The following is an 11,746-nucleotide window of genomic DNA, read 5'->3' as shown; positions in this document are numbered from 1 at the left end:
CCAGGTGCTTTTAATTTTTGAAAGAGAAGTTTTCAGTTTCACATTTGATCTTGTGAAATGTTTTGTCCCCTGAAGTAGTGCAGAGTTTAACAGTTTAACGTTCTGGTGAGTGTTTACGCTCTGAGCCACCACAGTATGCACTGGAATCACACACAGGTCAACTGTGTTCGGTATGCTAACTTCGACTGTGTTGTCTTTACGGTATGTCTGTATGTTTCGCTGTGTGCTATTGTTTGTTAGTACCTTTTTTTTTTTTTTTTTTAAATTCCTGTGCAACAGTTTCATTCGGGATTCCATTGACCGTGAAACTTTTGGAAGAAATAAAAAGGCATTTTAAGAAAAAACAGAATACGCTTGCTTTGTCCGTTATTGTTGATGATCGGCTTTTAGTGTGTTTGTAAATGCTTTTCAGTAGGAGCTTCGATGAAGTCGTTACGCTTCCTGTGATTAAAAACAAATGGAGTGATAGTTGCAGTGTGAAGGCAAAACATCCAAAAACATTAAGTAAAGGATTTGGTTTATATTTGTTCTTTTTTTTTCATTTAAATAATGAACAGAAATTTAAAAAAAAAAAGGGGTATTATTCCATCATAGCAGAACAGTAAGGCTGCAATCAGCAATTATTTCCATTATCAATACATCTGCCAGTTGTTTATCTTTAATAATCAACTGACTGTTCATGTATAAAGTGTCAGAAAGCAGTGGAAAAAATGTCACTCATCACCCCCTGAAGCTCAAGTTAATATAATCTGTTCTCTTGTTTTTTCTGACCAGCTGTAAAAAAAAAAAAATAGATAGATTATATATACAGATATAGATGGATAGATAGATAGATAGATATAGATATGAGTTAATTATCATAGAAACCTGAGAAACTAGCAAATACTCACATTGGCAAAGGTTGGAAGTTAATTTTTTGGGGGAATTTTTTGCTTAGGTGATAACTCAATTATCAAATGTATTGCCGATTAATTTTCTGTCAATTGTCCAATCAGTGAATTAACCAGTCACTTCTGGACTAGAGTACTGGGTGGTTGGTGGGTCCAAAGGGGGGATCAATAGGAGCCCAAAAACAGATTTTTGTCCTAGGTCCCCCTTGGCCTTGGACCTCGGGCGGAAGTGTCATCCACTTAATCACGAAGGCAGAAATTGAGCTACGGCTCAGAAGTGATGATAAAATCATCTTTGGGATCATTTAAAATCATCATGGCCTCCGACCCCCCCCCCCCCAAGACTGCGATCTGTTGGACCATATGGATGGACATCAGATTACGAAAAACCCGTGCATGTGTAATGCCGGCCCGAGGGCTTCAACTGCAGAGCGGCTCCCTGTGGCTCCGAGCCAGGATTGACGTGTTTTACCGAGGCGTCCCGAGCACCGCCGATCTCAAGCGGTCCACGAACCCGACATCCACCGAAACTCCTCAGCTGTTCCCGACCGGGTCCCATTGAAGGATGTTGTGAGTCGGCTGGGGGGTGACGGGGTGGACGAGATTAACGAAATCATTTGTTTCTTCTCTCTCTTTTTTTTTCTTACAGAGGAAAAAAAGGGTTGTTTCGTTTCGGTTTTTTTTTTTGTTTTTTTTTTAACCATCACTCCCGAGCCCCTCCCGGCCCCAGTGGTTTTCGGCTTCGCGGCGTGAGAAAGGTAATTACCACCATCCCGGTACCATTTTTTCTGTCACGGCGCGTCGCTCCAACAGGGAGGCGGCGGGGCTTCATTTTGCAGTTTTTTTTTTTTTTCCCCGTCTCCGCTCCGGCCGTGCGCCCGCGCCCGCGCCGAGCGGCGCCGCGCGGCGGCGGAGGCTGACTCGGGGCGTGTAACCAACGGCAACGCGGGCGACGGCGCGCCGGACGGCAGCGGTAGCGGGCAGAGTGAAACGAGCGGCGGGTTTCCGGACGCGCAACGGAGCGGTAAACCTGATGGATTTCCCGGGGGGTTGTTCAGCTGGTACATTATCTGATAAGGCATCTGTGCACCGAGCGGCTCCTTTTATTTCGGGGTTAATTGCGTACATTCACTCGCCCTTTTCTTCTGGAGACTTCTAAAACCAACACCGCGTTTGCGCTGGCGCTCGGTGCCGCCGGTCGAGTCGCCGAGTGGCGCATTATCGCGTCCCGTGCGCGGGGGAAAGGCCCCGCGCCGGCGAATCGAGGGGCGTTTTCCGCCCCATCCCCGTGGGAGCGGTTACGCAACGTACCGGCACACATTAGAGCCGCCGATCGAGTATGTGCCACGTACGGGAGTCGCGTCCAGCGTGGAAACGGGGTGCAGTGGCTGGACCGGGTCGTCCTGGGTAGAGGAGAAGTCGGCTCGCATGTCATTAGTTTTGTAAGAGAGCTTCTCCGACCGGATATCTGCTGATTTTGGTTTGGTTTGGTTTGGTTTCGTCCTCAGCCTAAACTGCCACACCGTAGCCTCACGGGGGGTCAGAGAGGGAACCCCCGGGACACAAAAGCCCCTTTCATTATGCACTGGCTCTGGCACCGGCACCGGAGTGTCTGACTGACCCGCTTTCGCTCTTCATTCACTCTCATTCATCCCCCCTCGTTTCCTCCGTATCCCATCCGGACATCGCCGTAACGGGACAGCCCCCACTCGTGCCGGTCGTGACACACCCTTGGTTGCACCAGCAGCTGCTCCTGGCTTAATGGGCTGCGTAAAGGGGGGGGTGCAGAAGAGACAAGTGGAAGGGACAGGCAGGTCCGGAGAAGGGACCCACCTTTCAAGGTGGCGTTGATTTCATTATCTTTAGATTTAAGATTCTGCTGTTAAAATCGCCACATCTGACTGTTTTCATGCAAAGAAAAAAACACATAGACACATGGCAGAAGCTCAGCATCAGCATTATGGACAGGACAGGACATCAGGACTCCAGAACTGAGGGCTAATGAAGTTAGCAGTTAGCAGCCGTGGTGGAGAGAGCTCACGAAGTAACAACAGTAAGAGGAGACCATGGAAGATGGTTAATATCAGGGAGGGACCAGCCCAGTTTATCTGCAAACCCGTGTGTCCGTCTGTCTGACCCCAGGAGGACACAGAGAGAGAGACGGTTAAGGAGAGGATGGAAAGAAGACAAGAGGGCGAGGACAGGCTAGAACAAGGCAGAGGAAGAAAAGGTAAAAAGAGACAGAGAGAAGCAGAAAGACGAGAGAGACGGTAGCAGTAGCCTGCTGTAACCAGAGGAGGATGGAGGCCTGTTGCTACAGCCCTCCTGGCCTGTGGGGGTGGGGGGTTGAGGCTCTTAAATCCACCAGACAGGATGGATGTCAGTCTGATGAGATCAGCCTTAAAGATGTAACCTCCAAGCCTCTCACCGCGGGGAGGATGCTGGATGTGTCACACACACACTTGAGTAAATGCTTCGCCGCGCGCACTCCGGCTGATCTAATTGGTTGTAACGGGAGACAGGGGAGCGGTGAACCCACTCAGAGTCAGACGGTCCAAAATGGACATCGTGCCCTCAGCCAAAGGACAACAGTAACATCTGCATCCCAGGCTTCTTAGCTGATGCTTATGCTGCTTATGCTGATTAGCTGTTGATAACGCTCGCTATAACGCCAGCAAATTGCGTCAGCATCCCTCCAGTTGTTATCCAGTTCAAACCAGTAGGATCAAGTCTGAGTTTGTGTTGTTCTAAAGTTTAGCTCTTTATTCACGCCCCCCCCAGCGGAACGTTTCCTTTGTGGTTGTAAGGGGGGCAAAGTTCAGCACGGATAGGCCTCTACGTGGCCCTGTGCAGCCCTCCGAGAATGATTTTGGATGTCCTCTCTAAACGCTCTGCCACTGCTCCGACTGAACGTCGACGAACACATTTTTTAACGTGTCAGCTCCTAAAGTGTGTGTGTGCGCATGTGCGCGTCTCGCCAGTGACGCGGCGGTGTGACCCATAAACATAGTCAGCAGAAACCCGCCGTTTTACCTTCAGACGTGTGGTTCTCTCAATCGGTGGATCAAACTTGCGATTTATCGATCTTCAGCGCCCCGGCACCAGCGCTCAACACTTCCAGTGAGCCAATGGCTCTGTAGAACGTTAAGTTGTTTTTTTTTTCGTGCCCACTTTAACGCTAGGGCGTCTTTTTTGACGTGACATTGCGCCTGTTGACCTGCAGAGGGAAAGTAGATGGGCTTTCTTCTTCTTCTTCTTCTTCTTTTTCTTTAAATAGTGCTCTAATCCGTCTTCTGGAGGAGCTGGCGGAGGTTCAGTGGCTTTTTGTTGTTCTCTCTTTCGGGGTCTAAAGATGCAGTGATTCACTGTACTCCACGATGCTGCACTGGATACCGACAGGAAAAGAACTCGTACTTTCCAATTTGGTGCAGAACTCCGAAGCCTGCTTTACATTTTATGACTTTCTTTCAATCTGAGATCTGTAACCACATATAAAGATGGAAGAGATCTCACTTGAGTAAAAGGAATCATCAGCAGCACTTTGGCGTACATGTTGTTTAGGTTTATATAGAAGGTTCAGTAGGTCTGCACATTAATACGGTATATTGCTCAGTCACGACTGCGGCGACTTTTGTCGCGACTGCGGTGAGGTCAGAGACGACGGGATTGCTTGTCGTTGTCCAAGTGTCCCGATTGCACGTGTGGTGTTGAGACAGCAGAGTTGTGCTGGGGATGAACGGAAGTCTCGTCGGTGAGGCTAGAAGACAGACAGACCTGCGGTGATTTTCGAAAATCTCCCGCTGTCAGGTTACAATGCTCGCGCGTCTTCATGAACAATGGGAGAGTTGGCGGCTCGCAGTAATGACCCCGGCCCTGAATAGAGAGCATCAAAGCCTGCAGTCCTTGTTCCACAAAAATGCCAAAATGCCGAAGCCTCATGTTGGCGTCTTGATTTAGCCAAATCACGTAGGCATCTTTGTCCTGGTAGTCACGTGCGGGTTTTGTTACTGGTGCTTTCTCCTGGCAAAAAAACTTACGTGTGACTCCCACGATGTTTTCCTCCACTGTACTAAAAAGATACTGGAAGATACAGAGCATTTGAGTATTATATTAGGATGTACTTGAAAATGTTAGGACACGTCCTTTAAGTTTCGTGGCAGGGAAAAGCAAAAAAGTATCTACTTGGAAAACGGCTTCAGGAAAAGCAGAGATAATGGACGTAGGAAGGTGACTCTTGTGATCCTGGTCTTTCAGGATGTTTCTTTCCGTCTCTCCCACTGTCCCTCCCTCTAATTATGCCACTTTAATAAATCCGTGCTACTCCCACTTTGTCTAATCCAGTGCAGAAGTAATAAAAGGTCAGAGTGTCATCATGCCATCTGTCTCCCGTCCATCTCATCGTCCCAAGGGGATGACCACGCACTCTCGCATGTAGATCTCTCCGACTCTCTCCTGTACGCTCTGTCAATACCCTCTCTTCCTTCGTCGTTTCTCTTTTCTTAGTCTTCTTTTCTGTCCCCCCTTCCTCTCCTCACGGTCCTGTGGCCATGTGTCCTGAGTGGACGGGTGACATGACTACCTCACACCACTGAAGACATGGCCGCTCTTCAGCCCAACGTCACGTCTTTGACCGGCGCATGCCTCCCGCTGCCTCGAAGACACTTTATCCATAAAACTTGTCTTAACAGTACATTTTACTACAGCAGCATTATGGTTTTTCTTGTGAAGGACTTTTGGCAGTGCTCAGCCTTGGGTACAGTGTTTGAAGAGCTAATTTGTGAAATGCAGTTTAGTGTAGCATGGGGGTAAAGAGCAAGAGGTGGGAGGGTGGCGGTTGGCACCCGAATTAGCAATAAATATTTACCTCATGTAAGTTAACCCTCTTTTAAAGAAAAACTAAATATTGCGTCTAATAAAACGATCTTTTTTCTATGCAATTACGGGAGATATCCCTGTTTAGAAAGTCTTGACTCGACCCTTTGGAAATATAGTCATGCTATAAAAAGCTCTCAGTAGTTGTGTATTGTGTGTGGGCTTCTTTCTTCCAGATAACGACGATTCAAGATGAAAGCAATCAGCGCCGCGGTGCTAAGCGCCCTGTTCTGCACTGGTAAGCTCAAACTTAATCAGTCACTTGGGAGTGAGTCGGGTAAATGAATGGCTGCACCAGACTTCCTGCGAAACCAAATTTGTCTTAGCTGAATGATTAGCATAGATGCTGTGGAAACCACACCAAAGAAAAAAAAATTACGTTGTGATCTATTTAATTTCCACTTATTGCTTTCTTTCCTTTTCTTATGACGAGTCAGATTTTATTTACATCCGCTCTATTTTTAGTTTTTTTTATTATGTGAGACATTTACATTTCAAACGTTTTTGTACTTTTGGGGGAAGTTTTGTGTTTTTTTTTGTTTTTTTTTCTTCACTTAGAACAAAGGAACCCTGACTTATTTAGAGATCTTTGTTTTAATCACCAACCAACCAAGAAAAGATGCATTTTAGAATAAACTCCTCTATCCTTTCTTTCACAGTTGTGTCAGCATCGTTGAAAGGTAAAAATCACATACTTGTTTGGATTGCAATGCCAATGACTAAAAATGCTTTTTGAGAATGAACAGATTATATGCATGACAAAAGATGCAGTGGTAGCGTGATTCCAGTTCAGTTCCATTCAATTTTGTACATAGCGCCAAATCGTAACATGCATTATCTCGAGGCACTTTGCAGAGTAAGGTTAAGACCTCACAATTTAAGGAGAGAAACCCAACAGTTCCCATCATGAGCAAACGCTTGGCAACAGCGGAGAGGAAGAGGTCCCTTTCGACAGGAAAAAAACCTCAGGCAGAAACGGACCCGGGGTGGGCGGCCATCTGCCTCGACCAGTTGGGTCTAGAGGAGAGAAATGGGGGGGAGAGAGAGGAGAGAGGGACCGGGAACAGCTGTATATACAGGTTCAAATCAGGGCAGAGAAAGTAAATAGGAGATTGAAGCTTGCCTGTCATATGGAATAAAGCGTATTGATTGTTTCTACCAGTCAAAGAGGAGCGCAGGATAGCGTTCTTTGGGGAGGACGTTCACATCGATGTCCCGCCTGGGAACGTCGGCGAGGTTGTGTTTAAGCGCGGGACCAATCAGTCCTCCGAGGTGGTTCTGATGCGAGCCGGCCAGGTGCTGAACCCACGGGGCCATCTCAACCTCCTGGGCCACCTGGTGCTGGAGGACGTGCAGGAGGAGGACGAGGGCGTGTACGTCATCAAGAACAGCAACAACTCCAACGCAGCCAAGCAGCTCATCCTAATTGTTAGGGGTAAGCGGCGTGCTGCCTTCTTTTCCGGAGGTGGGGAAGAGTGTGAGAAAGTGTTTCCCAGCCTCCAAGCTGACTGTCTAAAGTGATAGTTTTGGCAGTGAATGGTAGCACATCTTTAGAAAACTGGCTCAGTGGGGGAGAGCAACTTCTACACAAGACTTTGGTGTCTTCTCTGGAGAAATACAGAAAATGAACATACAAAGTATGTGTATTCAAACAATACAGAGGAGATGTGGAAGGAACAAACTTATTTTATCATCAGTCTTTATTTTTTTGAGCTGTTAGATAAAGAGTGGCCCTAATCTCTGCTATGGAAAATATAGTAACATGATGCTAGGTAGTTGGCTAGCTTGATTCCTCATCAACAGTTTGAAGACTACCTAGCTAAGCCAGCAACTGAATCTTCAGCAAACATGCTTTGTACACAGTGATTTTCATACACGTCCTCACAAAGATCCCGCGTTTATCTCTGTTACCTCTCCTCTCGTCTCGTTGATCAGACTGCGCTTTGGAGCAAGTGGTGAAGTATGGGGAAACCTACTACATCCACCTCAACCACATCGAAGGCCCCGTCACCCTGGAGTTCAGGTATGGTCAGCGAAAGTTCCCCAGAACAAAAAAGAAGAAGAAGAAAAAAAAAAACAGTTCAGTGATCTGTATTCAACATGAAGACAGGTTTATTACAGACTGTTTAGACGACCTAAATTTAAACGCCAACTAGGGACAGGTGCCGCAGATTAGCTTCAGTTAGATGTCCTATATCCATTACATCTGTTGTGTTGCTACATCTGTATGGTCCCCGTTAAATAAACTAAAAAAATGTGGAAAGAAAAAACAGAATAAATAGGACAGAAAAAATAAAATCAGGGATATCACAACAGGTGCTGACAACAGCTGCTGCGATGTCACTTATCGGATTGAGCGAGCACATACACTGGTTGCTGAAGCGTTAGTTCGGGTAACGTCTATTCTCTTCTATCTTATTTCTTACCGCGGCAAGGCCCAGTCTGGTTCAGCCCAGCCACATGGAGATACAGCAAACTGCAGACCCTCCACCCGTGGTGCTCTACAATCAGACGGTGGTGTCGGCAGAGGACTATGTGGGACGCCTCAGTGTGTCGGAGAAACGGGTGATGCTGCACTCGGTCAGGATGACGGACGAGGGGAGCTTCACGGTGCTGGACCGCGAGGGCAAAGTCAGGAGGAGGAACTGTCTGAATGTCAGAGGTGAGAGGTGATCCGTGCTCCGCTGCATCCTCTCAGGTTTAATCGACTGACCAATCAATCTCCTGTGCGTGTGTCGCTATTCTGCACGTGCTGGTGTTTGAGTACGTGTTCGTCGTCTGTTTCTTTGTCATCAAAATTCAGAGTTGGGCTTTTTGTGTTTCTCCCACTGCAAATTTTCACCTTGGCCTAGAGTCACTGTCTGCATTATCTCATTCTTGAGTGTAACGCCTTTGAAAATCCTTAATGCCTTCATCTCAGAAGAGGTCATGAGTCTTTATTTAATGTGTGTAAAATGAGGTTAAACCTGTCGGCCGGGAATACTAGGCTGCTGCAGCAGTAAAGCATAGGGTGTAGATAAAAATGTATCCAGAAGACATGTACTTTAATGGAAGTTATGGAACAAAATATCACATCAAAATATTACACAAGACTGAGATACAATGGCTTCTGTATTCTAAAAAAAGAACATATGGCTTTTGGGAATACTAATTAGTATTGTGGGTGCCATAAACCAAAGGACTGAACAAATTTAGATTTTTATGTGATGATGGTGCTGCATAAAAAGTAAATGGACCACTAAAGTTATTTATTCATCCTTTGGGTAACACGAATTCATTTCAGTCCATCCAATAGCTGTCAATACATTTTACTCGAATCCAAAACTCTCAGCCAGCTGTTGGTGCCAGAGGTCAGGGTTGATGAGCAAAGTCTTTTCGGATTCATCCTCTGGGAACCATGTGTTGTTTGGTTTTTTTTTCCCAATCCACCCAATAGTTATTTCAGTCTGGACTAAAAGTGGTGGACCAACTGAACCGTCTCTGGCTAGAACTCGTACCATGAAGATCTACAAAACTAACAGTGTGTCTGCAAGGGATGAAAATGTGCATCTTGGGATCCGCACGATCAGATCTACAGCGCGCTGGTGCATTTGTGTGTGCTTTTATTCGGCTGTCCATGCTGTTATGGCTAACAGTGAACAGCTAGCATGGTTAGCTATTAGCTGTTCACCGTCCACTCATTTGCTAGACTTAGAAATCAGGCCTCCGAAAAGGCTTCGATCAAAGGAAACCTCAGGAGTGTGTCTAAATGCATCACATATTCTGTACACCTGTTTATGCGTGTCCCTGTGCTCCTCCACAGAGCACCAGAACTTCCTGCACCTCTACTATGGAGGAAACCTGAAGATGAAACTCTACCTGCACCACTCCAATGTTAACATTGTCTACAGGCCCAAATCAGACAATCAGGACCGGGTCATTCTGGACCACGGGGCCCTGGTGACACCGCTGGACCCTCTGCTGGAGGGCAGGCTGACTGTGGAGGGGTCAGAGCTCATCCTGAAGAAGGTCCGCGTGGCCGACTCAGGTGTCTTCAAAGTGACAGACCTGGCTGGGTTTCCAGTGGCTCATGTCTACATAGAGGTAGACGGTAAGAGAGAAGACAAATGTCAATGATCAGCGTAATGTATTTAGTTCTAATCTCCCCTTGCTTCGAGCTAGCACGCATAACAAACTAACTAGCATCAGTTTTCTACAGAGGAAAAAATGAACTGTGTTTTCTTATGTAAAGTGCCTGTAATGAGTTGTGGATTGTGTTTTTGAAAGGGTTTACATCAGTGATAAATTGTAGTGCAAGTCAAAGTAATGCCACTGTAATTAAGTATAGAGTAAATGCCAGGAGGCCGACACATCCAGTGTGTGTGTGTGTGTTTGTGTGTGTGCCAACCAAAGCTGCAAAAAAAATGTGGAGCTTTCTTAAGCAAATTAAATTAGTGTCAGTGTACAAAGACCAGACACAAATTTTAAAAGAGCACTGCACCAGTTTAACATTGCATGTTATCCCTACAACATTGTGAGACTCATGATGGACAAAAAAAACAACAAAAAAAAACCAATCAAAATTGATAAAGCAGAACCGGTGATATTGTCTTTTCTATTCCACCCACTCTTCTTCCGTGTCAAAATCTTGGGCCTGTGCCACCCACAATGGAACTTGAACGCGAGAGTGAGATTGGGGTGCGTTGTGCTAGAAGCCCAGAGCCTCTACCCACGATTCTGCGCAACCGGCTCTGAAATCACAAACGGTGGCTTAAAGCTTTATTTATACAACTTTTTTCACATACAGAGCACCACTCTCCAAAATTGGTGGAGTTCCCCTTTTAAGAGGGCAGTTAATGCACATAATACGTAGGCGTGGATGGAGCGATATTACGCTATACTGCTTTATGATAGCGATTTGAACTTTGCAACTGACCTTTTGTGTCAAAGAGTAGTCATAAATGTAAATAACGAAACCGTGGCATGATAACCTATACACATTATGTGCTGTTTGCCATGGATCCGATTCTGCTCCAATCAGGTTAACATGCTAATCGAAAACAAGATTCTGTTTTTAAAAAAGAGGCAGAGATGAAAGATGAGGAGCTACGCAGCAAAGCCAGGACATTCATAATGCAGGCCTTCCCCAGCAGTTGCAGAAGGCTCGTTATTTCTCTCTGTCGTTGTTTTTGTCTTTACTCTCCTCGTCCCGCTCTCAGCCTATCGGCTGCCTCCCCTGACTGTTGCCATCCTCTCCCTGCTGAGCCTGATCGCCTTCATGCTGCTGGCGTGCCTGCTGTCCTGTCTCTCTGAAGTGCAGAAGAGGAACGAAAAGAACAAGAAGCTGATGCTCATCGCTCAGCAGGCCGGCAAGGGAGACGGCGAGGCTTTCAGACAGGTAACACCCACCCAGTGCATCACCATCATTCTACGTTTCTCTGTGATGGAGGAATATGGTTGGGCCAGTGCAGGGGGAATAGGGGGAATAGGACAAGGCTCTGAGGCGGGATTGTGGGCAAAAATTAGGGCTTATCATTGGGCAAGAGTCAGGGTTGTGTGTGTGCGTGTGTGTGTGTGTGTGTGTGTGTGTGTGTGTGTGTGTGTGTGCGCGTGTGTGCGCGTGTATGCGCGTGTTTGTGTGTGTTTGTGTGTGTGTGTGTTGGCTCTGGGTTCAGGGTTCTGTTCCTGCTGGGGGAGTCAGGATGGTCAGCTTGCTGACTTCCTCCCCTACAGTGCTGGACCTGGCACACATGGTTACGGCCAAACTGAAGACAGCCACATGGCTGAGGACAGCTCGTGGACACATGATATTCCTTGTATTGCTCACTGGGTCTTTTTTTTTTTTTTTTTTTTTGGTTTCCTTCACACTTTGCTGTCGTACATTAACCTTCCACGGACCTCAGAGCGCCTGTCATATCTTGTTGCGTGCGAACTTGTCATTATTAGGAGCTATGGTCAGCGAGCTAAATATTTCTAAAATTCTTAAATGTCACACTTTTCATTGT

Source organism: Xiphias gladius, chromosome 24 (genome assembly GCF_016859285.1).
Source record: "Xiphias gladius isolate SHS-SW01 ecotype Sanya breed wild chromosome 24, ASM1685928v1, whole genome shotgun sequence".
Lineage (NCBI taxonomy): Eukaryota > Metazoa > Chordata > Actinopteri > Istiophoriformes > Xiphiidae > Xiphias > Xiphias gladius.
The sequence above is the reverse complement of the archived record's forward strand: the minus strand, read 5'-3'. Positions refer to the sequence as shown.